The 27,281-nt window shown below is 37.8% G+C and overlaps 1 protein-coding gene and 1 long non-coding RNA gene across 3 annotated transcripts in view; one reads left to right on the top strand and one right to left on the bottom strand.

The window, feature by feature from the left end:
* RASAL2 (RAS protein activator like 2) overlaps positions 1–27,281 on the top strand; it is a 411,681-nt gene that overhangs the window by 36,466 nt on the left and 347,934 nt on the right. The gene's annotated exons all lie outside the window — the stretch shown is intronic.
* LOC105740647 lies at positions 10,740–21,677 on the bottom strand. The gene is made up of 2 exons (XR_001116721.2): positions 21,237–21,677; positions 10,740–11,766 (listed from the first exon to the last, which is right to left on the bottom strand). It is a non-coding gene; the product is annotated as an uncharacterized LOC105740647 (long non-coding RNA).

Raw genomic sequence — 27,281 nt, 5'->3', positions numbered from 1 at the left:
ATTTGTTTTTTCTTCACCTTGTTTGGCAGACGTAATCAAATATTAATCTTAGTCTTCTGACTTGGCTTTTCCTGTCATATATTCCTTTCACTTAAAAAATAACATTTGTCACCTGTAATCCAAGCACTTTGGGAGGCCGAGGCGGGCGGATCACGAGGTGAGGAGATCGAGACCATCCTGGCTAACACGGTGAACCCCGTCTCTACTAAAAATACAAAAAATTAGCTGGGCGCTGTGGTGTGCGCCTGTAGTCCCAGCTGCTCGGGAGGCTGAGGCAGGAGAATGGTGTGAACCCGGGAGGCGGAGCTTGCAGTGAGCCGAGATAGCGCCACTACAGTCTGGCCTGGGCGAGAGAGCGAGACTCCGTCTCAAAAAAAAAAAAAAAAAAAAAAATTTGTTATTGTTAGGTTACAAGATGAATTCATATTTTAAAATTCCAAATAATTAGAGTAAAACCCAGTAAGTGCCAAGACCCTTTTTATGGCAATATTTATGTCTCTGAAATGGAAATATTTATTTATTTAGATATAGACAGAGTTTCACTCTGTGGCCTAGACCGGACTGCAGTGGCACAATCATAGCTCACTGCAGTCTTGAACTCCCAGGCTCAAGTGATCCTCCTGCCTCAGCCTCCTGAGTAGCTGGCACTGTAGTTGTGCACTACCACACCTGGGTAATCTTTGTGTGTGTGTGTGTGTGTGTGTGTGTAGACAGGGTATGTGTTTGTTGCCGAGGCTGGTCTCAAACTCCTGGTCTCAAGCAGACCTCCTGCTTTGGCCTCCCAAAATGCTGAGATTACAGGTGTGAGCTACTGCACCCAGCTAGGATATATTTCAGTTCTTTCTCTTCCCTCTTGGAAAGTATACAGCAAACTTAATTTAACGTTCTTTTAGTAACTCTTGCGAGGTGGTGGTGGTTTTTCCAAAAACCTGACACTTAGCTGAACATTCTGTTATCAACTATCTTATTTCCTCATCATGCACAAGTTAAATGTTAGACTGAGGAGTAGGTGAGTTATCCCCAAGGACGTAAAATGATGTTAATTTTCTTGAGGTCACATGAATTGTGAGTAGCTGAATGCTACTGTGAATTCTGGGCAGCCCGACCACAGAACCTGAACTCTTAAATATTACACTGTATTAACTTGACATGTTTATAAAAGTAACAATTACATGCTACCTGAATGCCCTCAGTAGTTTTGAACATGGTGCAACTGTTTATCCCTATACTAAAATTCCAATTAGGCTATTCTGTTTTGAGTCTTTGTAGTCATGTTTTATAATTTTTGTTTCCTTCCTCATTGTCAGGCGTCTTTTCTTCCTCCCTTACCCTCCCTCTTCCCTTCCCTCTTTCTCTTCCCTCCCTTCCCCCTTCCCTTTCTCCTTCTCTTAGAGTCTTGCTCTGTCACCCACACTGAAGTGTAGCCTCAAACTCCTGGGCTCTAGCCATTCTCCTACCTCAGCCTCCTGAGTAGCTGGGACTGCAAGTGTATACCACTATGCCTGGCTAATTTAAAAAATTTTAAATTTTTTTTTTTTTTGTAGAGACAGAGTCTCACTATGTTGCCAAGGCTGATCTTGAGCTCTTGGGCTCAAGTGATCCTCCTACCTTGGCCTCCCAAAGCACTGGGATTATAGGTGTGAGCCACTGTGACTGGCCTCTTTTTTCTTAAAAAAATAATTTACTACTGTCAGTGTACCATACCTGTTACCTGTTTTCTTATTTCTTTCTGATCTTCTGTGGGCTTGAATATTATATAAACAAGCTTGTATGTTTGCAGTTTCTAATCTAGAAGTGAATAGGGTCATATATGAGGAGAACATAAATCACCCAGTAATTTACCTGTAGTTATACAAAGTAGTCATTAGGTTGGTGCAAAAGTAATGGTGGTTTTGTAATTATGAATGACACCTTTTTAAAGTTGAGGAGAAGTCTGTTTGGGTATTTAACTTGGAGGTAGAATTTGAATAGCAAGATGGATTTTATTTCTTCTAAGGTTTGGAGGATGTGTACCATAACTGATTTGTATGTCATTTTTGTTGTTTTGATTCACCTTTTACAATTCAGAGTTTTTTTTTTTTTTTTTTTTTTGAGACGGAGTCTTGCTCTGTCACCCAGGATGGAGTGCAGTGGTGTGATCTTGGCTTACTGCAACCTCTGCCTCCTGGGTTCAAGCGATTCTCCTGCTTCAACCTCCCAAGTAGCTGGGACCACAGGTACGCGCCACCATACCTAGCTAATTTTTGTATTTTTAGTAGAGACAGAGTCCATGTCGGCCAGGCTGGTCTCAAACTTCTGACCTCAGGTGATACACCCGCCTCGGCCTCCCAAAGTGCTGGGATTACAGGCGTGAGCCACTGTGCCCGGCCTACAGTTCAGAAATTTAAATGATACTTTTAGAAGAGTTTGAGGCAGGGAAGTGAAATCCATGAATTAAGAGTGCAGTTTGGTATGTTTTAGAGCTCAGTGCTTTGTCCTCTGTCATCCTTCTACTGCATCCCTTTCTTCCTCTCCTCACTTCAACTCGTTAGTAAACCTGTCTGAGGCATTAGCTTTACTCTTATGCATTTTGCTTCCCCACCTTTTTGTTATAAATATTATCATGGCATGAAACAAAAAGCCTGTTATCCGCCTTTCCATGATCACTTTGGTGACACTGTTTCAGCCACAAGTAAACCTAGCAGCTCTATGAATAGCAGGACAGACTTGAATGTGGTGTGTGTGCAAGGAAGTTATTTAACTTTCTTAATCTTAAATGCCACCAGAAAACATTCTGCTCCCTGTTAACTTTTTTTTTTTTTTAATTACTTTGTTTTGCGGTAAGGAGTTGGGGGACGTGTGGTGGCAGGGAAGTAATGTAAGTTGCTTTATAACTCACTGTCTAACAAAGTTTTGAAAATTTGTCTGATTTGTAATTAGGTTCTTTAGGGTTATTAGGTTTTCATAAAAATTCTGGTTAGGGCTCTTGCCCTGCTCCCAATGAAAGCCTTTCCACAGAGCAAATATAAAAGAGAGAGTAGAGGGAATCCCCCTGAGGTTTAAATAAGTCAAACCAGTAAGTAATAGTGGAGCCTGAGTGCTGTTTGTCAGTGCATCTCTTTCTTACTGTACTTAACATCTAAAGGGCACCCTCATTTCTTTTCAGCTAATTGTGTTCTTTATGAGTGACTGTCAAATCAGGGAAGGGTGTGACAGGATCATGTGGAGATACCTTTTCTAATTAATAGCTGCCTTGCTCCTCAAGATTCTAATGAATGTTGGGAAAGGAAAAACGTTGAGGTGCAAACAATGTGAGAAATTTAATAATTGAGAGATACTTAAATTTCTATCTATTGCTGTATAACAAACTACCCCTAAACTTAGCAGCTTAAAACAATGAACATTTATCTATTATCTCACATAGTTTTGTGCATCAGAAATTTAGGAGCCAGTTAGCAGAGTTGTTCTGGCTCAGGGATTCTCATAACATCGTAGGCAAGATGTTGGCAAGGCTGAAGTCATCTGAAGGCCTCTTTGGGGTGGGGGGATGGCTATTGTCAGGAGACTTTACTTCCTCTCTGGCTGTTGGCAGGAAGCCTTAGTTGTTAATCATGTGGACCTCTCTATAGAGCTATTTGGATAATCTCAGGACATGGCCTAGAGTGAGTAGTCCCAGCTACTTGGGAAGCTGAGGTGGGAGGATTGCTTGAGCCTGGAAGGTTGAGGCTGTAGTGAGCCGTGATTGTGGCATGGCACCCCAGCCTGGGTGGCAAAGTGAGACCCTATCTCAAAAAAAAAAAAGAAGGATTAGATGATGTTGAAGGTGAAGCCTGCTATAGGGGCAGGCAATCTACATCAGTTAATCTTTTTCATGTTCTAATTGAAGGAGACCTATGATTAACAGCAAAAACAATAGCCAACACCATAGACATTTCAGCTGGTTCATTTTACACAATTCTGACTCTGCTCAATGGGTGCCAAAACTGTTGCTCCCAGATCAATTGCAGACAAGAGCAGAGCTTTCACTGGAAATTTCAAACAGGTGGGATCAATATTCTGAAGGATTTCTTTGAAGAATTGTAACAATGAATGAACATGGTTTTACCAGTACATCCTGAAGACAAAGTACAATCAAATCACTGACTACCAAGAGGTGGAAGTCAGAGCAGAAGCAGACTGATCAAGAACAAAGGTCATGGCAACACTTTTTTTTGGGATACGCAAGGCATTTTGCTTGTCGACTTTTGGGAGGGCCAATGAATGCCAACATCTGCTTATTATAAGAGTATTTTAAGAAAGTTAGCTAAAGCTTGAGCAGAAACATGCCTAGGAAAGCTTCACCAGAGAGTCCTTCTCCACCATGATAGTGCTCTTGCTCATTCTTCTCGTCAAACAAGGTCAATTTTGGGATAGTTTTGATGCACATTTATTAGGCATCCACCCTACAGTCCTGATTTGGCTCCTTCTGACTTTTTTATTTCCTAATCTTAAAACATCTATAAAGCATATCCATTTTTCTTCAGTTAGAAATGTGAAAAAGACTGCATTGACATGGTTAATGCAGGACCCTCAGTTCTTTAAGGATGGACTAAATGTGTGTTATTATTGCCTACAGGTGTCTTGACCTTGATGGAGCTTATGTTGAGAAATAAAGTTTAACTTTTTATTTTCATCTAATTCCATTTTTTCCACAAACTTTTTGGAGTCCTCTTGTATTTCCAGAATACTTGTGTATGGCTTTTTCAAATTAATTTGGCCTAAATATTATCCCAATTTATTAACCTTAATTGGAGAATGTTGAAAATCTTGTCTCTTCATAAAAAAAAAAAAAGCCATTTCCGAATACCTAGTAGCTGAATTCCTAAGGGTAAACTGAGAAATTCTATAGTTTAACTACTTGATTTACCTATTATAGCAATTATATAAAGTATAGAAAAGAAATAGCATTTTACATATACTGTTGTATTAGTCCATTTTCATGCTGCTGATAAAGACATACCTGAGACTGGGCAATTTACAAAAGAAAGAGTTTTAATTGGACTTAAAGTTCCACGTGGCTGGAGAAGCCTCACAATAATGGCAGAAGGCAAGGAGGAGCAAGTCCTGTCTTACATGGATGGCAGTAGGCAAAGAGAGAATGAGGAGGACGCAAAAGCGGAAACACCTGATAAAACCATCAGATGTCATGAGACTTATTTACTAACACGAGAACCGTATGGGGAAACCGCCCCCATGATTCAGTTATCTCCCACCAGGTCCCTCCCACAACATGTGGGAATTATGGGAGTTCAATTAAAGATGAGATTTGGGTGGGGACACAGAGACAAACCATATTAACCATATGAACTTTTTGGGTCTGTAGAATAAATAGCTATTGTTTTTTAAATCTAGCATGATCCCAGTTAGCTAGGATTGCTAATATAAAAGAAATAAAGATAGTGAATATGAAATTAATTATCCAAATTTTCAGTTTATAGATTTTTATGTAAACCACTGTCCTTTTGTAGCTCTGTATATAATTAAGCATTTCCTTCTGGTAAGATAGTTTTCTTTCAAACAGAGAGGCAATATAATGTAGCAGAAAGATTGTAGACTTGGAATTAGACCCATTTGGGCTTGAATCTTTGCTTTACCTGTGGGACCGTGGACCAGCTGCTTAATCTTCATATCAAATCTATTTCCTCATCTAGAAGAATAGTATCGAAGATTTCTTGTGAAGATTAAATTATGTGAAGGGTTTCCCAGTGTTTCTTAGATACTCTCTTTTTATCTCTTAAAGGACTTGGCCAGGCGTGGTGGCTCATGCCTGTAGTCCCAGCACTTTGGGAGGCTGAGGCAGGAGGATCACTTGAGGTCAGGAGTTCGAGACCAGCCTGGCCAACATGGTGAAACCCTGTCTCTACCAAAAAACATGAAAATTACCAGGGCATGGTGGCGGGTGCCAGTAATGTCAGCTACTCAGGAGGCTGAGACAGGATGATTCCTTGAACCTGTTGTGGGGAGGTTGCAGTGAGCCAAGATTGCGCCACTGTACTCCAGCCTAGGCGACAAAGTGAGACTCTGTCTCAAGAAAAAGATGAAAAGATAAGACAACCAGAAAAGAAAACATGTCCCTGACGAGATATATTTAAACTGAAACATAAAGGTCTAGTCCTATCCCTGTAGTGAGAATAATATGTTCAGAGCTTTACAAGAAGAAAAGCTTGACAATTTTGAGAACTAATGGAAGGCTTTTGTCCTTTAATTAGATGTAGTGGGGATAAGATTGGAGAGGTAAGTAGGAGCCAGATCTTAAGGGCCTTTGAGGTTGTGACATTTATTTGTATTTAATTTTTAATGTAGTTGAAACCACTGGAGAGTTTAAATCCACAAGGGCTATAATTCTGCTTTCCAAAATTTTGAGACAGTAAGCTGCAGTTAATTTCCGTGGAGGAATTTATTTTTCTCTTGTTATTCAGAGTCTTAGAATCTAATGTTTATTACTTAGTTTCAGGATTTTATTCTTTTTTCAAAAGTCAGAGAATAAACTTGGGTGGAAGGGATCCATGTAGATCTATGATCCTTTCTCAGTAAGAAATTTAAAAATAACTGCAGGGTCTGAGACAGAACTTTCCCTTCTCTGTTTTGCTTCTGCTTGCAGAATTGAAGTTATATTTTCCTCTGTCCTCTTTCTCCCAATTACTGCATTTTTAAGGAAGTTGGGGATTGAGCATTTGAAGTTAGTTCTACTGTCTCCCTCTGTTGTTTTTCTGTGGAGTGTGGCACCGTTTTTACTGTTGCTGAAGCAGATTTTCTGGAACATTTCTAAGGCACATACAGTCCCAGCCCCTTTTTTTCTCTTGGTGCTAAGAGAAGTCTATTGCCTATGCTTCTGTCATCTGAGGTATAATAGGGCATAATATTGGGCACTAGTTTATTAGCTGCTATTAACTTTTAAATGACTTTTTTAAAGTTTTGGAATTTCATTTCACAGAATGAAAAATTTTGTCAGTGGTTTTAGGAAGAAAGCCTCAGATGCTTACTGATGCTTTCAAATAATCAACAAAAAGTAGAGTTAAAGATTTTGTGAAATGATTTGTTTGTGGCCAAAGAAATCATGATTGTGACTCAGATGATTTAGTTAAATGTATACCAAATAACCTTTTTTAAACTGTGGAAGAATATATAAAGAATCTAATGTTGATAACTGTTTTTAGTCGCCATTTCTGCTTCATATTTTATAGAGATTGTTCTTACTCCAGTGAGGGTGATTTAAAGGGCAGGTGTTCTGGATTGCTGAAGGCACTGTGGAAACAGAGATGCTCTCACTTCTTTCCTGCTCAGTGCTTTCCAGAAGCTGTCAGGAGAAGTGCCATGTGTATTTTCTACCTTCTGTTAGCTATGCAGAAGGAAGAGGAAGAAAAATATTGTATTTTTGGATACTTGAGTTAAGAATTCAGATTATTATGGGAATAGAAAAATGGTGATGGATGTCTTTGTTTGACTGCACAGGGAGAGAATTGTTTGGAATCTGAAGATCTTTTGGTCACCTTTATAAAAAAGAATAAAAATTGATAACCATGCTAAAGTCATGAGCTGATTCTCCTGAAGTTCCCTGAAATAGTCATATGAATGATATCATATACTTTTGTACATTGTTATAATGGTGATTCTTTTATACCACATATTAATATATCTCAAATGTAAAAGTTTTACATAAAATACTTTTTCAGAATAGTTTCATGAATTAGAACTGATTTTATCATACACACTAAGGCATCATAGACAGCACTGTGTTGGTCTCTCTTCATAACAGAGATTATATGTATAAGCCATATAACCTTGAACGAGCTGTGTAACCTCTTTCTCATTTCTCTCATCATCTCTAAAATGGTATGAAAATGCCCTATTTAATTTGATTCTGAGCTGCATACATTTTTTTCACATTCTGAGGGCTCTGAAATCTGGATACATGTTTGTGATTGCTGTATTTTACTATCAGTCATGTGGCAGTAGACATGAAGTTACATGAAAATTCTTGATTTATACCTTTTGGTATGGTCACTGCATCTGATTATCCTAATGGAGTTGATGATAATACATACCTCGAAGGACTTTTGTGAGGATCAAATCAATTTATATATATAAGGTACTTAGAACAGTTCCTTCCACCTAGTAAATGCTATTTGTGTTAGCTATTTTTAATATCTATTAGAAATGTAACAGTGATTGGCTGATTTATTTCTAATTTTAAGATTATATAATACCCTTTATCTGTGGACCACAAAGCGTGTTTTATTGGAAATTTTGAAAAAGAAAGGTAAATTCCTTGTTATAGATATATAATAGATATTATATATATAAATAAATACAAATTATTTATTATATATCTATAATTTACTAGGTGGAAGGAACTGTTCTAAGTACCTTATATACATAAATTGATTTGATCCTCACAAAAGTCCTTCGAGGTATGTATTATCATCAACTCCATTAGGATGATCAGATGCAGTGACCATACCAAAAGGTATAAATTAAGAATTTTCATGTAACTTCATGTCTACTGCCACATGACTGATAGTAAAATACAGCAATCACAAACATGTATCCAGATTTCAGAGCCCTCAGAATGTGAAGATTACTGGGTAGACGAGGTAATTGAGGGTGGTAAAAGCAGAATGTCTTCTGTATTTAATATAAGATATAAGTTTCTGCTATACATATTTCTGGTATTAATGTTAGGGAGTGGATTTTAATAAAAATATCTAGTGGATCTCAACTTTTTGGAAGAATTGTTAATCTCTAGTGGTATATACTTTCTGTTTAGATTTCTTTCTCTCATGGGAATAAGGGAACTTTTTTTCTGAGGACCATATTTGTGAAAAATGGAGCATTTCAGTTTTTGTTCTAATTGTGATTTTCAGATGATCTACACTAAATCTAATAGATTAGTGTTATAATTATTCATTATCTGATTACAGCTATAAACTTTTTACTGACCTTTTTATTGATATATGTACTGTTTCTGACTTACAAGTAGACAATTTCAGAGTGATAACAGTGTTTTTGAATTTTTAAAAGTTACTCCTATTAGTCCATATTCTTAACTTTAATTCCCAATATGGCACAGAGTTATTGACAAAATATTTTCCAGTTTTTACCAAGAGTCGGAAAGTTACCTATGATAGGTGAAGAAACTGCAGGGAAGTTATTTATTTATTTATTTGTTTGTTTATTTGTTGGTACTATACCACATGAACTCTATGTTGTAATTATCATATAAAATTGTCATAGGTTTTTTTTTTTAATGTGGCTTTTTCCAGGGTGATTTCCTTTGTAGTAAATTAGTGATAAAGTTATCTAAACACCCTATTACCTTTTATGGGAATGAAATGTACACAAATTTTGATATTTCATGATAAAAAGTCAGGGTGCCTTTTAATGAGCTCCTCTTTGTGAAAACCAGAGCACTTTATATGTGCACTTATATTTACTTTGCTATACATAACGTTTTTCTTTTTACAAATATCCTTTTAAAAGTTTGTCTTATTCTTTCCTCTACTTTTTAATGCTAAGAGGTGAAAGAACTTGTCACCGTACTGGTAAATGTCAGAATTTGAACCCAGTTCTATATTATTCTAAAACCTATGAAAGCAGATTGGAAGTTTAAAATTTGAATCACTGTCTTTTAAGACTAGAGCAATATTTCTCAATCTTTTTTTCATTATTGCTCCTCCAAGGACCCTTTTTGTTTTTTAAAATAGACTTTATTTTTTAGAGCAGTTTGAGGTTTACAGAAAAATTGTGCAGAAAATACAGAGTTCCCAAGTGCCACTCTCCCCCAAACACACATAATTTCTTCTGTCTTAGTGTGGTACATTTGTTACAGTTGATGAACCAATATTGATGCATTATCAGTTTACATTAGGTTTCTCTCTTTGTATTATACAGTTCTATGGTTTTGACAAATGCACAATGCCATATCTCTACCATTACAGTATTATATAGGATAGCTTACTGCCCTAAAAATACCCTGTGTTTCTCCTCTTCATCCATTCTCTCCTCCCGCTGAAACCCTGTCAATCACGGATATGTTTACTGTCTCTATAGTTTTGCCTTTTCTAGAATGTCACATGGTTGGAGTCAGACAGTGTGTAGCCTGTTCAAACTGGCCCTTTTCGTTTAGCAATATGCAGTTAAAAGGTTCCTCCATGACTTTTTGTGGCTTGATAGCTAATTTAAAAAAATCAGTGAATCTCCATTGTATTGGATGTACCACAGTTTATACATTTACCTGTTAAAGGACATCATTTGCTTCCAGTTTTTCATAATCTTAAGTTTGTGAACTCCTCACGTTTTACTTGAAAAGCAAAATCCTAAGAAGTCCTTTAGACCCCTAGTGTATTCGGTCATTCTTGCATTGCTATAAAGAAATACCTGAGACTGTTAATTTATAAAGAAAAGAGGTTTAATTGGCTCATGGTTCTATAGGCTATGCAAGCATGGCACTGGCATCAGATTCTGGTGAGGGCCTCAGGAAGCGGAAGGCAAAAGGGCAGCAGGCACATTACATGGCCAGAGTAGGAGCAAGAAAGAGTGGGGGAGGCACTACATACTTTTTAAACAACCAGGTCTTATGTGAACTCAGAGTGAGAGCTCACTTATCACCAAGGGAATGGTGCCAAGCCATTCATGAGGATCCACCCCTATGATCCAAACACCTCTGACCAGGCCCCACCTCCAACACTGGAGACCACTTTTCTTTTCTTTTCTTTTTTTTTTGCAGCTGCAAGATTTCATAGAGTGAAAACAGAGCTCCTATACAATGGGAGGGGACCCAAACGGGGTTGCCCACTCCCAGCTCGAATGCCTGGGGTTTATATCCCAATCATTGTCCCTTAAGGGGGGGGCGAGAGATGATTTGATTATTTCTTTACCTCCTGTTTTTAGACTAATTGGTATTTTAATGAGCTCTCTTTACTACCTGATTGGTCAGATGTGAGCTGAGTTACAAGCCCCGTGTTTAAAGGTAGGTGCAGTCACCTTCCCCAGCTAAGCTTAGAAATTCTTAGTCAGCCTAGGAAATCCAGCTAGTCCTGTCTCTCAATACCCCCTCTCAACAGGAAAACCCAAGTGCTGTTGGGGAGGTTGGCCGTCGACTGCTCCAACTGCTTCCTGCTGAATTGGGGCGTAGTAGGGGTTGTGCATTTGAGATTTCCTCGGGAGGAGTGCCTTCGATGTCATTAACATCAGAGCATGGGCTAGCAGGCTGGTCCAGGGGTCCGCGGTGGATCTTAGTCATGGACTGCATCTGGGAATCCATTTGAAGAACGATGTGTAGTTTTACAGCTTTGATTCTGGAAGAGACAAACTTAACAAGGAGGTTAAAGATACAGGGATTGAAATGTATGGCCTAAAGTGCAGAGGCATATGGGTGTGGATGGTGAAAGTGGGGTTTCCTTTAGAAAAACCCCTATATGATGGGGCATCAATATTTCCGGGAAGCTGCATTCTCCATAGAAGCTCTTGGTAAGGGGAGCTTCTGATAGTACAGCAGCATGGAGGAGGTGCAGTGAGAGTGAAAGGGGGTAAGAGGACAGTAAAAAGAAAAATACGACAAGGGAGGGCCACGAGGATCTACGATTCTTAGTTACTTTCCTCACGGTTGTCACTTGAAGAGCAGGCTCAGATCCTCTAGAGATTCACAGGAATAGCTAGCACTGTCGCCTGGATTTTCGGGTTCCTATGGCAGTATCCAGGGTTTGACTCGAGTGTGATGTATCCAAGACTCCACTCCAGCCACTTTAACTGCAGTTGGGGTAGATAAAATGACTGGGTAGGGTCCTTCCCAGGATGTGTCTAGGGATGGGAAGTTAGAGGGAAGGGACTTGACTAATACCATGTCACTAGGGTGGAGTAATTCCTTTCCCTCCTCTCAGGGACAGGTTCCCTGTAATGTTTTAAGAACTTGTTGATACTTGGCTAAGGAGGTGATATCTGCAACTAAGTTGGCTGTCTCTTGGTCAAGCACAAGGTCATTGGTTAGGAAGGGCTGTCCATACAGCATTTCGTATGGGCTAAGTCCTGTTCTTTGGGGAGAGTTTCGGATTCTTGGTAAGGCTAAAGGCAACAGAGCAGGCCATGTAAGGTGGGTTTCTTGGGTTAGCTGTTCTAGATGTTGTTTGAGTGTTTCGTTCATTTTCTCGACTTTTCCTGAGGATTGTGGCCTCTAGGCACAGTGTAAGTGATATTGTATGCCTAATGCCTGGGATACTTCCTGGGTTACTGCAGCCTTGAAAGCGGGGCCATTTTCACTCTGTAAACCTCGGGGAAGTCCGAATCTGGAAATTATTTCATGAATTACCTCTTGGGCCTTTTCTGTCCTGCAAGGGAAGGCCTCCGCCCAACCAGTGAAAGTATCTACCCAGAATAGTAGATACTAAAATCCCTGAGATTTGGGCATGTGGGTAAAATCTTGTGCCAGTCTTCTCCTGGGTAATGGCCTGTTCTTTGTTCTCCTGAAGGAGCTTGGTGATAAGGCAGGGGATTATTTCTTTGGCACACTGCACAAGCCCTGACTGTCTGCTTGGTAGTTTTGAAAAGGCCTGATTGGAGACCGTATTTCAACATGAGATTTGGAAGGAACACATACTCAAACCATGTCACCCACCATTAAATTTTAATATCATAGATGTAATGTATGTTTATTTATAATGTATATTATTTTTATATAGATGTAATGTATATTTAATTATCTATGATAATTTTAATATAGATATAATATATATTTATCTATAATATCATAGATATAATATGTTTATATTTATGGGCTTTGGAGGGCCATAAACCATTTTCATGGCTAAGATTTTTACATTCCTGAAGAACCAATATTTGCCCTATTGTGAGTGATACTACCTTCATTGAGAATGCATGGAAGACAGATTTTTAAAAAGGATGTTTTTTATTCAGGCCTTTGCTGCAGTTTTTTGAAGCAGATTTAAAAAAACCCCAAATCATTAAATTAACTTGCCATTGTAGATCTATATGAATTTATATGGAAAGATTCCCAAGATACTTTAGGGGACTAAAGCAAATTGCAGAATAATTGATAGAATATGTTAACATTTATGTAAATGAATTATACCTAAAGAACCAAATATATGGTTCTACATATGCATCAGTGTATGCAAATGTATAGAAAAAGATATACATAAGATTGGTAAGTGTAAGCCCTCTGATGCAACTGGGATTGGGAAGTGGGGGTGATTAAAGGATAATTTTGCTTTATCTCTATTGTTTGGTATTTTTTTTGACAAGTAGAATACATTCATGTATTACTTATACAATTAAAAATAAATTTTCAAAAGAGAAAGGGAAACCTGAAATGGAGACAGTCAAGTATCTAAAGCAAAACCAAAAACACCTATCATTGAGCCTATGATAAATGAAAGAAATGAAGTTAACTATATAGCTGGTTATGTCATAGGTGTTATATCATAGGTGGTGTTATAGTATCATTATTACCTACTACCAGAAATAATTTCTTTTCACTCTCTCATTATTATTCTTGTCACTGTTGAATGTCTCAAGAGTTGTGTGTGTGTTCAGTTTCTATTTCCCTCTCTGTCTTATTTACTGACTCCAGTCTGACTAATGCTCTAATATGCTCTTGACAGGTCACCATGAACTCCATGTTGCTGAGCCCAGTGGACACTTTCTGTCCTCCTGCTTAACCTCTCTGCACAGATAGCTTCCATACAGAGAGAAAGTTGATCACTTCCTCTCTTCTCTCAGCTTCTCTGACACCAATTCTGTATTTTTCTCCTACCCCTTTGGCTAATCTTCATTTTTAAGACACTTTGTGGGCCAACAAAACATTCTGTGGAAGGAGTTCAGCATATATTACAATTTCCCCTTTTTAAAAATCATGTTATTCTGTTTCATTTACAGCTCTTCACATTCTGTATTGATTTTTAAAAATATTTTAAAATTGTTTCTCTTTCCTCCACTTTGAAAGCTTTATGAAAGAAGAATTTCTGTCTATTGCCTAATACTGTGTATCATCACTGTGCTTGACACGTAGTAGGTACTCTCTAAATATTTGAGAAGCAGTGAGTTAATTAATATTTGCTTTTTTGACTTTTTTAGGTTATTTAAGTATTTCTGACATCCCTTTTTGGGAATGGGGTAAAAGAATTGTAGAGGAACTATTAAATGACCAGTGTAAACCATTGTTTATAAATGGTTGTGTAATATGACTTTGGAATAATGCAGTTAATGGTTATCAGTTTAAATAATCACTATTCAGTTTTGATAATAAATGTGCTTTAGTCTTTTTCTAAATCATTCTAGGAGATTTGCCCATGGATTTATACATAGCAACTATACACATATATTTTAGATGACCAGAAAAATTTAGTGCTTTTTCCGAGCTGTCAGCTGGAATAATTGTGTACTCATACAACAGGAGTTAGGTTAGAACTGTTATTATTTAGTATCCTTTTGTTATTACCTGATGTAGTTAGTTTAACATCTTTGTAAAAATATGTTTTCAGTTCTGGGCCATTGATTTTGAAGTGGGAAATAAATGAATGCTGTCGTTTTTTCATGTCAGAATTACCAAAAAGCTCTATGGAAAGTTATTTTATAGCAAACACAAGGGAAAGGTATTTTCCAGAATGAGTTTTTTACAAATGGATAGCCATCTTTTCTGTAATACTTAAGTTTAGAAACATGTATCAGATGACAAGTCCATTGTTTATTCAAAAAACAAATAGGCATTTGACTCATTTGGGACTGTAAAATCTTCAAAAATATGCCAGAAAACTAAAAAATGTAGAAAAGAGGATTTTTTTGTTTTGTTTTCAGCCCCCAGACCACCACTTTTTATAGTAACTTATTTTCTAGTATCTTAAAAAATAGGGGCTTTTAAGGAAAGAGAATATTTCTCTTAAAGTTAATTTTGATAGATATTTATCTAGATGCTTTCTTTTTTCCCTTGCCATAATAGCTAGCTGGTAGAGAGAGGTATGTTTGAAAAGGCTTGCATTTTTTCACTTGCTCTGAGCAGGATTATGTTAGGGCCCAAATTGTGACTTTGACAAAAAAAAAAAAAAAAAAAAGGGAGTATATTAGTTTTAGGTTTGACAGCATAAAACAAAACTCAAAAATAAAAGTGGCTTAAACAAAATAGAAGTTTATAAAAGAAGACTGGAGACAGGTAGGAACAGGTAGTCATTAGGGACCAGTTTCCTCTTCTTCCTATCATCATCTGGCATGGCCAGTTGACCTTATGGACAACTGTGCCTACAGGACCTTCTGCCATTGCATCAGTATCCTTAGGTAGCAGCAAAGAGGAAGTGGATCAATGACTCCATCCTTCAGTTAAGCCAACTACCTATAAGCGACTTTCCCAGAAAGCTCCACACATTTGTACCCATTAGCCAGAACTCACACACATGGTCATACCTAGCTATAAGGGAAACTGGAAAACTAACCTAGATGAATTGCTACTCTAAATAAAATTGGGGATCCATTATTGAGGAAGGAAGAGAGTGTGTATTGGATAGGGAAATAGCATTCTCTTCTATAGTGAGAGAAGTAATAGTTTTTGTTTCTACTGAGATATGATAGGTAATTCTGCAAATTTTATTGATTATTGCAAATTTTCAGTATATTTTCCATTAGCAAGGTATCTTTTATAAATTCCTATTGGAAAAAACACAGACAGTTGCCATGGACTTGTATTCAGAGGGCTTTAAAAAGGTACTTCTGGAAAATAATACAGATTATACTTTGATTTTTCACAACAGAGAGGAATGGTTGTCCTTATTTACTTGTTATATTCAAGCTCTGTAGTCCTAAGAGGATTTTGAGTTTATCCTTTGCAAACTGATGTAGGTGAAGCCTTGCAGGCTTTATTTAGCTATATAATGCTTAACACTTACAGTCAGATTGCATTCTTTGTTTTCTTATGTTCAAAAATAATTAGAGAAAATTTGAGATATATAAATTATTCCATGAGATGCTCAAAAAATACTGATTGTGGCCATTTTTGCATGTAATCATGCTGTTTTCAAAGCTGTTACAGGTTTTATTACTGAGATACTTGGAAAACATCTTCTTGTCTCATTCTATTATTCTTAGGTGATTGAGCAGGAAATGTTTATGCAGCTTTTATAATGGTGACTTATTGACTGAGTATGTGTGCCTGCTGCTGTCTTTGGCATTTGAATAATGAATTAACATGTAGGTGGCCATGGGAAGGGAATGTTATGAATGGACTTTGCCTATGCTTTTTTTGGTAGCAAATTATATTTGCTACAAGACTGCTGTGCCATACCATTATTTCTTCAACTATTAAAAGCTATTAATTTTCACTGTGATGGATGGCAGCAACCTTTTCCACATCAACTTGGTCTCAGCAGGTGTATGTCAGGCTAACCTGCAGGTGGAGATGTCTATATAAAGGGTTGGCATGAATGCCAAAATTACTTAATAGCATAAAATGTTTCCTTTTAGCAGTAGCCTTTGGCTGTTTCTCTAAGATTGGTTCATTTATTTCATACAATTTGAATAATTTCTGAGGTAACAGATTTTAGCTGTAATTAAGTCTTTCTTAAAATTGGTTTTGTCAATGCAGATACTTGTGGTAGATAACTCGATCGTTTTATTTTGAACTTTTATATTCAGAGGATTGAATATTTTAATTGTCTTCATCTCTATCTTCTATTCTGCCCTTTTAAAGCTAGTTTATGGCTGGGCGTGTTAGCTCATGCCTATAATCCCAGCACTTAGGGAGGCCGAGGTGGGCAGATCGCCTGAGCTCAGGAGTTACAGACCACCCTGGGCAACATGGCGGAACCCTCCCTCTACTAAAAATACAAAAAATTAGCTGGGCGTGGTAGTGTGTGCCTGTAGTCCCAGCTACTTGGGAGGCTGAGGCAGGAGAATCGCTTGAGCCCCAGAGGTGGAGGTTATAGTCGTACCACTGCACTCTGGCTTGGGCTACAGAGTGAGACTCCGTCTCAAAAAAAAAAAAAAAGAGAAAAGTAAAGAAAAGCTAGTTTATGTAAACAGTAACAGTAAAGTGGTAAGTGAATATGAACCAACCATTAAAATATATATGAGCACATAGGCTCCCTTTGGCAAATAAATGGGATTATACGAGGCAAGCTGATCTTTCCTTGGTTGTCTGAGATGCCTGCAATAATAGTAATATAACTAGGTTGTATACATATGTGCAACAGTAGAAAGTTCACCTTACTGAGCAACTTATTCTCAAATTTATGTGGATTTCAGTTTCCAGCTTTACTATAAAATGATTGAGTGATTGGGCTGGGCTTGGTGGCTCACACCTGTAATCTCAGCACTTTGGGAGGCCAAGGCGGGTGGATCACCTGAGGTCAGGGGTTCGAGACCAGGCTGGCCAACATGGTGAAAACCTGCTTCCACTAAAAATACAGAAAATTAGCCAGGCATGGTGATGCATGCCTGTAATCCCAGCTACTTGGGAGGCGGAGGCAGGAGAATCGCTTGAACCCCGGAGGCGGAGGTTGCAGTGAGCTGAGATTACGCCACTGCACTCCAGCCTGGACAGCAAAGTGAGACTCTGTCTCAAAATAAAATGATTGAGTGATTGTGTTGTTAGTTGACTATAAGCATCTACACTGGAATAACTGACATTTCTCCAGTGTTCATTTGTTTTCTTTGCTCACTTTTTTTTTTTTTTTTGAAAGGGGGCTTAACCATGAGTAAGGGATTAAAGAAGTGATAGAAAAGGGTAAGGCTTGGTAAAGTGCTTTGACTTTCAGTTTTGACCCCTGCGGGGCCAGTTTTGTGTATACACTATAAATTGTCTGGAGGAAAGCCATTTAGTTAGCATCTCTTAAGTGGTGAATTTAAGCACAGTAATTTTATTAAACGCATAGTCAATAGGCTTAATGTGGTTAATCTATTTCATTCTTGTTTGTTTGTTTGTTTATTTATTTATTTATTTTTTGAGATAGGGTCTCACTTTGTCAGCCAGGCTAGAGTGCAGTGGCGTGATCTTGGCCCACTGCAGCTTCAACCTCCTGGGCTCAGGTGATCCTCCTGCCTCAGCTCCCCAAGCAGCTGGGACTACAGGTGTGCACCAGCATGCCTGGCTACTTTGTGTTTTTTGTAGAGACAGGATTGCCATGTTGCCCAGGCTGGTCTCAAACTCCCGAGCTTAAGCAATACACTACCTCAGCCTCCCAAAGTGTTAGGATTACAGGCATGAGACACTTCACCCAACCCCTTTACCATTATTAACTGAATTAGATTTAGAAATTTGGAGAGTTGTCCATGGCTACTCAAAGTTGTTACTGTATACTTATATGAATATCAATATGTAAATACGTGGGTTTATTTAGATAATCTGGGAGATTCTCTTTGTAATTTTGTAAACTGTTTTGTTTTACTTTAATTTCCCATCCATCTTCTCTTTCTCCGATCTGGAAAACAAACGACTATGACAGCTGGATTCCTATTCTCATTTTCTCTCCTTCTTCCTCTCTTTTCCCCTTCCCTCCCTTCCTTTTTCCTAAGTATAGATGACAGAAGTATTTTATTAAGGAGGATTGTGCCATATGAATGATCTAAACCCATGTAAAAATACCCTTGTTGAGTTAGATTATTCTAGGACATAAACTGTCTCCAAATTACTCACTAATTTGGGTATTAATGATATGAAAATTAAGCCTTTTAGAGATTCTAAACTTACAGATAATAGAAGAGTTTATGTTCTTAGATTTTTGTGTGTATGTGTTTACTCTATAAAAGGGAATATACTAGGCATTTGTAGAAATTTTAATCTGTTTTCTTAAGGAGTATGCTAAAATCTGATTAAGTAAAACATAACAAAGGTAGATTTATTTTTTATTTCTGGTTGTTGTACAAATTGTCAGTATAAAATACTCTAAAATTGATGTGGATTTAATTCATTTTTTTCTTAACCTCAAAAATTTTGCCAGTACCTCTTTAATCATTGTATTCTTTCTTTCTGCTTGTCATCTCGTAATTTTCTGTTGTTTGCCTCATAGTAGTTGCTGTCTTTGTCTTTTTCTATATTATGCATTAATTTTTAATTTACCTTTTTGCCAAACTTTGAGTATCACAGAGTCCACGTCTTCTCTGTGAGCCAAATTGGAAGAAAGTAGTCAAGAATATTCTTTCTTCTTTGTATGAAATCAAAACTGTCCTGTATTCTGTTTAAATATGTTTCCTATCATCTTTCCTTCTACCACCTTTCTAGATGGAGGCAGATTTGATCAAGTAATGCAGTCTGAATGATTCTCAGTTGTACTTAAAAATAAATTACATTTGACATGCAAATAGGATCACTCTGATACTTAATTATCTGTTGTTTGACCATTGATCCTCCTTCATTAACTAACAGAAACAATTAGACTAGGAATGATTGTTACCAGACCAGATTTAGAAACTGCCACAACCCCCAGTATATAAATTTTGTGGGTTCTATTAGTATTGGTTTCTGCTTTAGATGGTTCAACTTCTACTTCTTCCATTTTTAAAGGTACCATCCTATTTTAGGAGAGTTAGAATTGTAAGTTAGTTCCTTGTCAATTCATTAGATAAGCTTGATTATGAAACTTTTCATCTTTTAATAGATTTTCTGTGGTGTTTTTAATAATTAAAAGCCTTGTATTGTTGACTAAATTAAGAAATTGCAGTATATTGGGCTTCACTGTTAAGTTATTTATTTATTTTTTTGAGACGGAGTCTCACTTTGTCATCCAGGCTGGAGTGCAGCAGCACTATCTCGGCGCACCGCAACCTCCACCTCCTGGGTTCAAGTGATTCTCCCACCTTAGCCTCCCAAGTAGCTGAGATTAGCTATCACGCCTGGCTAATTTTTGTATTTTTAGTAGAGACAGGGTTTCGCCATGTTGGGCAGGCTAGTCTCAAACTCCTGACCAACATGGCGAAACCCTGTCTCTACTAAAAATACAAAAATTAGCCAGGCGTGATGGCTAATCCACCCACCTTGGCCTCCCAAAGTGCTGGTATTACAGGCGTGATCCACTGTGCTTTGGCCTGTTAGCTGTTTTTTAAACCAAAATAAGAATCTACTGGTTTTCTCCATAGAAGATAAAATGTTATCTGTTGTTACATTGATGTGGACTTTAGGAATTTAATTCAAGTATTTCAATATAAAAATATTGAACACTTCTAAAACCTGTTGCTTCTGTGGGATTGTGTGTTTGTATATTCATTGGATCCTCATTATTCATCATTATTCATGGATTCTGTGTTTGCAAATTCACCTGCTTGTTAAATTTTATTTTTAACCTCCAAATCAATACTTGTGTTGTTCTCGTGGCTACTTGCAGAGCAGCAAAAAATTTGAGTCACCAGTCATTCATCTTCCCAGATGAGATGGGAAAAAAGCAACACTCTAATAAACAACATAATAAGGAAATAAACAACATAATAAGGAAATAAAAATTTCCTTATTATTTCAGCTGTTATACTGTAAATAAGCATCCTTTTTGCTATTTAGTGCCATGATTTTTTTCACTTTTTTTGTGCTTTTTCTTGGTGATATGGCTGTTTAAATGGTGCCATATGAAGTGCTGAAGTGTTGTCTAGTGTTTGTAAGTGCAAGAAGGCTATGCTGTACCTTCTGGAGAAAATATGAGTGTTAAATAAGCTTTATTTAGACTGTTGACCATGAGTTCAATATTAATGAATCAACAATATAAAATAAGGTGCTTTAGCAGCCAGGCATAGTGGCTCACGCCTGTAAGTAATCCCAGCACTTTCGGAGGCCTAGGCGGGTGGATCATTTGAGGTCAGGAGTTTGAGAACAGCCTGGCCAACATGGTAAAACCCTGTCTCTACTAAAAATACAAAAATTAGCCAGATGTGGTGGCACGTGCCTGTGGTCTTAGCTACTCAGAGGCTGAGGCAGGAGAATTGCTTGAACCCAGTAAACGGAGGTTGCAGTGAGCTGAGATCGCCCCACTTCACTCTAGCCTGCGCAACAGAGCGAGACTCTGTCTCAAAAATAAAATAAAATAAAATAAGGTACTTTAAACAGAAACACACATTAAACAAGATTATGTATTGATCAGTTGATGAAAATGTTGTGACCAGAGGCTTACAGGAACCTAACCTTGTATTTCTCGTATTCGCTAAGTGATTCAGTATTGGCTAATTCAGTATTTGCAGTGACATGGTAGAACATAACTATTGCTAATAACCAGAATTGATTGTATATTGTGGTAGCTCACCTCCAAAATGGCCTCCAATGATCCAAGGCTCCTGGTGTTTACACGCTAGTGTAGTCCCCTTCCACACTGAATTATAGCTGGTTGACTCTGTGTCAGAAATAGAATACAGTGGATGGTGATGATTTGTGCTTTCTGAGGCTGGGTCATGTGAAAAGAATTACACACTTCTGCCTTGGTACTTGGATTGTTCTTTCTGGAGGAAGCCAGCTGTTCCACTGTACCCAGAGGACGTCTGTATAGTCCTGTGGAAAGGCCCACCTGGAGAGGAACTTAATATCCTGGCTGAGGTGTAGTAAATTTTATGTTTGATCTTTGTCTCTGTTCCTGGTAGAGAGTTCCTTGGACTCATGGAGTTTCTTGAGTGTTAGGAGAGTGTTTCGTTAGTCATAAGAAGTTCCTTTTGATTACACCTAAATTTATGCTGGTGAGGTGACTTAGAGTGGAGCCACTGAATTGCCTCAGGATATGGCTGGTCACCAGACAGACCATATGATTAGAGGATGGAAATTTTCAGTTTCACTCACCAACCTCTGGGGGAAGTAGAGGCTGGAGATTGAGTCCTATAGGAGCTCTTCCTTAAAACAGCAGTGTTGGGTGAACTTCTGGATTGAACACATGGAGGTACTGGGAGGGCGGTTCACATGGAGAGGGCATGGGAACTGTGTGTCCCTCTTCCCCGTCTTAACTTGCCCTATGCATCTCTTTCATTTGACTGTTCTTGGGTTGTATCTCTTATAATAAACCGTAAATATAAGTACAGTGTTTTGTGAGTCATTCTAGCAAATTATTGAATATGAAGAGGTTGTTGTGGAGACCCCTGATTTATAGCTGGTCAGTCAGGAGTATGGGTGGCCCTTCCAGGACTTGTGACTGGTGCCTGGAATTAGCCAAGCGTGGTGGCGGGTGCCTGTAGTCCCAGCTACTCGGGAGGCTGAGGCAGGAGAATCACCTGAGCCTGGGAGGCGGAGGTTGCAGTGAGCCGAGATTGCGCCACTGCACTCTAGCCTGGCAACAGAGCTAGACTCTGTCTCAAAAAAACAAACCAAAACAAAACAAAAAAACCACCTTTTTCGGTAGAAAATTTTATACATACACAAAAGTGGAGAAAATAATTTAATGAGTCCCATGTAACCATTACTCAGCTTCAACAGTGGTCAACTCATGGCCAGTCTTGTTTTGTTTGAACCTGTTTACTTTCCAGTTACACCCTTTCAGATTATGTTGAAGCAAATCTCAGACATTATTTCAGTAAATAATTCAGTATATATCTCTAAAAGATAAGGACTCAGCACAACATCATTATTCTATCCCTCCAAATTAGTAATCATTTCTTAAAAATAATCTAATATCCAATAAATATTTGTTTCCCCTATGTCTTACAGTTTAATGTATTTGAATGTGATCCGGATAAATTTCATACATTTTGGTAGTTGTTATATTTCTAGATCTCTCTTAATTTATAGATTCTTTCTCTCTCCCAACCCCCTTTTTGCAATGTTTTGTCAAAGAAACAGGGTTGATTATCTTGTATAGTTTCCCATAGTGTAGATTTTGCTGATTTTATCCTTGTGGTATCATTAATATGTTCCTCTTGCTCCCCTGCATGTTCTCTATGTATATAGACGTCGAGGAATGGAATTGCTAGATAATGTAACTCTATGATTAACATTTTTTTTTTTTTTTGAGATGCAGTTTTGTTCTTGTTGCCCAGGCTGGAATGCAATGGTGCGATCTTGGCTTACTGCAACCTCTACCTCCTAGGTGCAAGCGATTCTCCTGCCTCAGCCTCCTGAGTAGCTGGGATTATGGGCACCCGCCACCATGCTTGGCTAATTTTTGTACTTTTAGTAGAGACGAGGTTTCACCATGTTGGTCAGGCTGGTCTCGAACTCCTGACCTCAGGTGATCCACCTGCTTCAGCCTCCCAGAGTGCCGGGGTTACAGGTGTGAGCCACCGCGCATGGCCTGATTGATTTTTTTTTTTTTTTTTTTTTTTTTTAAAAGAGACGGAGTCTTGCTCTGTACCCCAGGCTGGAGTACAGTGGCACCATCACGGCTCACTGCAGCCTTGAACTCCTGGGCTCCAGTGATCCTCCCATCTCAGCCTTCTAAGTAGCTGAGACTATAACCATGCATCACCACATTTAGCTAATTTTTAAAATTTTTTGGGGAGACGTGGGTCTCTCTGTGTTGCCCAGGCTGGTGTTGAACTCCTGGGCTCAAGCAGTCCTCCGGCCTTGGCTTCCCAAAGTGCTGGGATTACAGCAGTGGGCCACACTGCCTAGCCTATGATTAATTTTTTAAGGATCTGCCAAACTATTTTCCAAAGTGGTCACACTATTTTACACTCCTATCAGCAATGTATGAGGGCTTTACTTTCTTCACATCCTTGACAACATTTGTTAATGTTTGACTTTTTGACTATAACCATTCTATTGGGTGAAAAATGATATTAAATTTGTTGTTTTAATTTGCATTTCCCTGATGACTAATTAAGTTGAACATCTTTGCATGTGCATATTGGCCATTCATATATCTTCTTTAGATAAACATTGCAAGAGCACATCTTAAGTTATTGTGTACTTCTATCAGGGGGCACATAGTGTATGCTTGTCTCATTTTATTGGGATATCAGCCATTGGTATAATAGCTTCATAATAATAATAATTATTATTTTTTGAGACAGAGTTTCACTCTTGTTGCCCAGGCTGGAGTACAAGGGTGCCATCTCAGCTCACCGCAACCTCTGCCTTCCGGGTTCAAGCGATTCTCCTGCCTCATCCTCCTGAGTACCTGAGATTAGAGTTATGCGCCACCACGCCTGGCTAATTTTGTATTTTTAGTAGAGACAGGGTTTCTCCATGTTGGTCAGGCTGGTCTTGAACTCCTGTCCTCAGGTGATCCACCCGCCTTGGCCTCCCAAAGTGCTGGGATTACAAGCGTGAGCCACCGTGCCCGGCCAGATTCATATTTATTAATTAAAGGAGAGTTTGGATATATAATCTAGATATAGTACCAGGAAATAGGATTTTGATTCTGTATTCTTCTATTGCCCCAGGGGTCATTAGAAAATACTCTAATATTCTAAAATTCTTGGACATACATATTGTTCTGATCTAGACTACTTTATTCTGAGTATCATCAACTTTCATGCTCTTTGTCTTCTAATAAAATTTTTAAATTATTATTTATGTACATTTCCCCTGATAACTTTGCCGTTTATTTTAAAAATTTAAGACATTTTTAGAAAGTTTTTTTTTTTTACCCCTGAAGAACATAGCCCACTCAGTACATTATAAACCAGCAAAAAAAAAAAAAAATTTTAGTAGTATGATGTTGACATCCTTCAGTTATAATTTACGTTGCCTTAAAAAAAAATCTGAAAAATCTGTTACTGTCTTCCAGGGAACTTTTTTAGTCAGGTCTAAAGCAGCCTCCTACATCTTTTGTGATGCAGGAGACAGATCTTGCTGGATCACTGTCATCTTGCCAGTCTTTTTTTTTTTCCTTTTTCTTTAGAGAGTATGCTGAATATGTTGGACTTTCTCCCTCCGTTCTACTGAAAGCCCCCATGAATGACTTTACCACAGATGACTGTCAACTGACTGGGTGTACTCTACCGAACTTTGTTGAGAATATTACACCTCTGTCTTTGTAAGGAATAATTTAGTTAGGCTCTATTACATCTATATGCAAGTTGTTACAGAGATTCTTAGAACCCAGATCCCATCTCCTTCCCAATAATTAGTAGCCTGCTATTTGAGTTGATAGTTTCCAGAAACCTGTTGTAAAACAATGTTTGCTTGCTCTTCCCCCCATAACCCCAAACCTTATATTTCTTGCCTTGTTTAATGATTACTAGGTATTTAATTGTAAAGGGTATTTTAAGAAGTTCTGTTCCGGTAATATTTACTGCGCAGCTGGGAGCTTGTAATTGCTATGCAGTAATAGAAACTCACAGCTCAAGAATTTCTAACCGGAATTTTAAAAATGATTTAATTTGAAGCAGATTAAAGATGAATTGAGCTACCATATTACTCAGTATTTGCTGCTGAAAGCTTACACCTGAATGCAAAGAAATCAAGCTATTGATTTAGGAACAGTGGTGATTTAAATTATTGTTTTTAGAATTCTCTCTCATTTATTAAACTTGATATGTTATAAAAATTATATCTAAGTAAGGATTAATTGTGTCATTTCTACCCTTTTCCCCTTCTCATTATATCAGGTAGTTTTAGAATACATATGAGTAATGTGTTGGTTTAATGGACTCCTTATAAACAATGAACTTCGAATATATGAGTGTTAATGTGACACTTTGGTTGTTATAATAGTAAGTTATGGGTGAGATTAGGGAAGATGTATATTTTCTGTGTCAGAATGTCAGCGTGCTCAGATGCATATTTTTTTATTTGAAAAAAATGCACATGAAAGTGTTTATATGAGTCACAAACTTCAACTAAAGTGTATACTTCTTTTTGAACCACTCAATAATTCTAGTGATGGATTTTTAGATGGCAGACATTTAACGTGACCTGTTGAGTAGACACAGAACAGAGAAAAAGAGCTAAAGACATGAAATATTATTACACTTTCTAATAAATATTCTTTTTTAAAAAACACAGTGATTAAGGTCAGTGTTAAAAGCCTGATACAGTGATATTCTTAGATACATAATACTCATTAAAATAGAAGCAAATATGATATTAGGACAGGTTGAAAGTGTGGTTATGCATAAAATCCTTGGCAGTGTTTGGCAATGTCATTTTGTGAGTGCCCAGATCAATAATGTATGATTTAATCTATAAATCAGTTTTATTTAGCCTAAATACCTACTTAGGTGTATAACTTCTGCTTATAATACCTGACATTATGGGTAACCTCTTTTGTTTATATCTAGTGTTAGTACTCATTTGGTGGGCCTTGACTGTCATAAAAATAATATTTTAAAACATTATATGTTGACTTCCTGAACTCTCTTCTGCATATGGAACTGAATTTTCCATGTTCTATTTTCTGAGTCTTGATAATTTTGATGTGTTGCATTTTGGCACTTCTGCCCTAGACCACTGACAGTGCTTTTTAGAGTAGGCACTTGTTCTAGCAGTGGTCTAAGTATTTTTACTGTGCCTTGCCTTGTGGAGGAGCCTCCCAGGAATCCTAGATTGTCAAATGCTTCTGTGGACCACTGCACAGCCAGAGCTTGGAATTTGTTTAACAGTGGTGTCCATCTACTTAGACTTTCCCCATGCCCTTCCTTTTCTGTCACACCTCTGCCATTTTACCACCTAGTTTTTGCCCTTGTGTGGAGTGGGGAATTGGTCAGTGGGAGGACTGTAGGCTGTAGGAAGGAGAAATACCTAATTCTAATTCCCAAGGCTGCAGGGAGTTGGGGTGCCTATGAGGGTTATCTGCTGCTCCCTGGATTGCTGGTTTAGAGTAGGGGTGGTGTTCAGGTAGTTGATAATGCTCCCAGAGCAATAATTAGGGATTTGATTATATCCTTTAACTCCCTGAGTGCATAACCGCCATTATTGCATGTAAATCTGTTAGGTAAGAAGTCTGTTTTTAGACTGGCGTACATTCACCCTTCAAGTGCATCTTTGGAAATGCTAAGTATAAAAGTGGAAAACAGTCAATATTAAATGATACTTTTCTACAGAGTTTATTATTGCTACAAGGTTTGTATATAAGGGGCAAAAGTAAAGGAATTACCATAAAAATATCAATATTTTATTCATTTGCTTATTGGTAACTGGTTTCAGCCCTGCACATCTCATGTGAAAATGACATAAAAAAAAACACACTTTCTTGCTAGGATTGCTCTTCATCTTCTATTGATTATCAGTTGGTGATTTTAAAAAATGAGTCCAGCAGATTAGTGGCCAGTGGACATATTTTGTTTGACTGCTTTGTTATGTTTGTACACTATATATCAAGAGACCAGGTTAGGTAGGCAAGGTATATACTTGGTTGCAAAGTATTTATTCTCTATTTAACTCACAGCATGTATTTTATTTTAATTGCAAGACCTCATTTGACATT

Source organism: Nomascus leucogenys, chromosome 12, assembly GCF_006542625.1.
Source record: "Nomascus leucogenys isolate Asia chromosome 12, Asia_NLE_v1, whole genome shotgun sequence".
Taxonomy (NCBI): domain Eukaryota; kingdom Metazoa; phylum Chordata; class Mammalia; order Primates; family Hylobatidae; genus Nomascus; species Nomascus leucogenys.
Note: the sequence above shows the minus strand (reverse complement) of the source record. Positions and strands in the feature narration are given on the sequence as shown.